The following is a 2813-nucleotide window of genomic DNA, read 5'->3' as shown; positions in this document are numbered from 1 at the left end:
ACCATCCTTCAAATTTAGTCTCCACACTCTTTGCCTGTCTTCCATTGCCGTCTGTCTACTCACAATAAAATAATGAAATGATCATCTGTGCTGAAATGGTGAGACAAGCTTACAGAATAATATGTTTCCTGATTCTTCTTCTCTTCCTCCGTCCTTTATTAGTTCCTCCCTTCTTATGTTCCTCCTTCTCGTCCTCCTCTTCTATCCCTCTATATGCCTCATCTCCTTTCTCTGTCTTTGAGGCCAAACTCAGCAGTAATCAGTATCATCATCATCAGCATCAGAATAAATTTCACCATTTACCAACACAATACAAATTGCAGTTTAATAAATGTTTGTGTGTGCTATGCACGTGTGTGTCTGTGGATTATATGTGTGCGTGTGATAGCAGTATTTTAAAGTGTGGCTGTGTGTCAGTGCACACCCAGAAAATGCCTCTGCTCCTAGTTTATCTCATTGTTTGAACAGCGCTGCTTTAATTAGGACAGGCCTGTCTATCCGTGCGTGTCTGTGTGTGTGTGTGTGTTTGTCTGTGTGCATGTGTGTGTCTTAGCAAGTGCGTGCATGTGCCTAAAAGTGAGTTGTACTGTCTGTGTGTACATGTTACCATATTGCCCCCATGTGGAGGACTGTAGAACAGCACATATTCTCTAGTCTTGTTTCTCAACACACACACGCACACACACTAACACACTCCAATGACACGGTGTTATATTTGGAAACACAATTTCATGCTATCAGCACTGGCTAGCTATTCCATTTAGATAGCAGCCGTCTATATATGTGTGTATGTGTGTGTGTGTCTGTGTGCAAGGGTCCTCATGGTTGTGTGCGCAGTTGTGTGTCTGTTGCGTATGCATCTGTTTGCGCGTCTGTGAGTGCACAGGCCGTCGGTGTGTCTCACAGAGACGAGCCCCTTTTCAAATTTAATGAAATTAAAAGTTTGTTGTCATGGTAACATTTGGATTCTCAGTAATTATGTTGATTAAAAATGTGAAAATTAATTAAAAAGTCGGGGAAATGATCTCACAGCAGATGATCAGCGAAACATCAAAAATGATTCAGATCTCCGTCTCTCTTTCTCTCCCTCCCACTCTCTCGAATGCACACTAGTCTCGTTCGCATCCTGTCTTTCTCTGTCGCACTTCAGAAGTCCTTTATAAGCCACGCAACACTGAATTATCTACATTCATCTCTCACACACATCTTTGTGTCAGCCCGTTTCTCCCTTTCCTTTCGCGCTCATTTGTACAGTTTATGACAAGATGAAATTCATCTTCATGTCCAAATGACACAACAACAGCAGTAAAAAGCGGCAAAAAGGGGAAAAAAAAGCCCACACACAACCGCACCCTTCTCACTCACTCAACTCATTCTCAACTTGTTAACGAGCATAAAAAGACTCGTCTCATGCCGCCAGAGCAGGCATGTCAGCAGCAGAGGTAACGCAAAACAATGGCAACCTCGCAGTCTCACTTTCTCTCTTTTTTTCAGTCTCTTCATTACTCCAGTCGCCTCACTCTTCACAATCTGTCTCTTGTTCTCGGACTCTTTCTCTCTGACAGAATGAATAAACAGGCTCAGCAAATTGTAATCTCTTTCTTTTATTAGCAACGGCAAACACTGAAACAATGAATTTATCCTCCTCCCCTCCCTCCTTTCCTCTCCGTCTGCTCTTCTCCTCTCATCAGCTTTAATGAACCACAAATCTCATCAGCCATCTTTTCATCAGCTCTGCCATCACTACTTCCTGCACTTGGGCACGAGTCTTTAAACCTGACTGCTCGTAGAATACCTAGTTCTGCTTTCAGCTGACGACCAGGAGGACCCGCACATAATTGATATTTAGCTGTGAGGTAGAAATGCGTATAGATTTTCCAGATATATGTCTGTTCTAACCGGTTGAGTCGATTTTGAGCAGAGTTTGGTTCTGACATTTTTCAGCGGCAGCAGTGTTAGTGTGACAGCCCCGCTCCACGGCTCTGGTTTACTAAGTGGTGATTCACTGCCAGCTGATCTTCAGCATGTTCACTCTCACCATGGTGATGTTAAGAAGAACAGTGTTATATATGTTTGCCACCATCAGTTAAGAGGTGGCAGGGTAATGACAGCTTTGTGCAGCCTTGACTTATTTCTCTCTGCACCTGTGTTAACATGATCCCTGAAAATTAGCATTATTTTTCAAGGGAGTTCAAAACTGCGTAGCACAAGCATTCATCTTGCCGGAGCAGCGTGGCAGTGACTGGGAGCTGTGATACCAAGCCTTTTTGTTTCTGTGTTTGTTTGTTTTTTGTTTTGTTTTTTTGTGCGTCATCATCCTGAGGAGACAATCACAGAGGACAGTTTTTCAGGCAGTCCTTCATGTATAAAACACTTCTCATGGCTGTGATACCATGCCAAACCATTGATCATATGCAGAGTCATCCATGAGCCCACCTCTTTCCACAGTCACACGACTTGGCTTGGCCCCGTCTTCAAAGGGTGGTGTGTGTGTGTGTGTGTGTGTGTGTGTGTGTGTGTGCCTGTGTGTCCGGTGTGTAAGGAGAAATTAAGAAATCCAGCCAAGGGTTTCATAAAGGAAAACCATCTGTAATGAAACGTCTTTTCAGCGGGATACTGATGAGGGCACATCAAAGCTGTTGTTATGAAGCAGCTGAGCAAGTTTTGAGAGAGTGAGTGTATAACTCGTTACTTCAGCATTCTGAATACACATCAACGTACTGGTGACCATCAATATTATCTGTATAATCTGTCTCATAATAATTTCATCTACACTTACTGTACATTCCACTGTGAATTTAAAACACATCTCA

Source organism: Trachurus japonicus, chromosome 3 (genome assembly GCF_045865225.1).
Source record: "Trachurus japonicus isolate A0001 chromosome 3, Traja_1.0".
In the NCBI taxonomy this organism is placed as follows: Eukaryota; Metazoa; Chordata; class Actinopteri; order Carangiformes; family Carangidae; genus Trachurus; species Trachurus japonicus.
The sequence above is the reverse complement of the archived record's forward strand: the minus strand, read 5'-3'. Positions refer to the sequence as shown.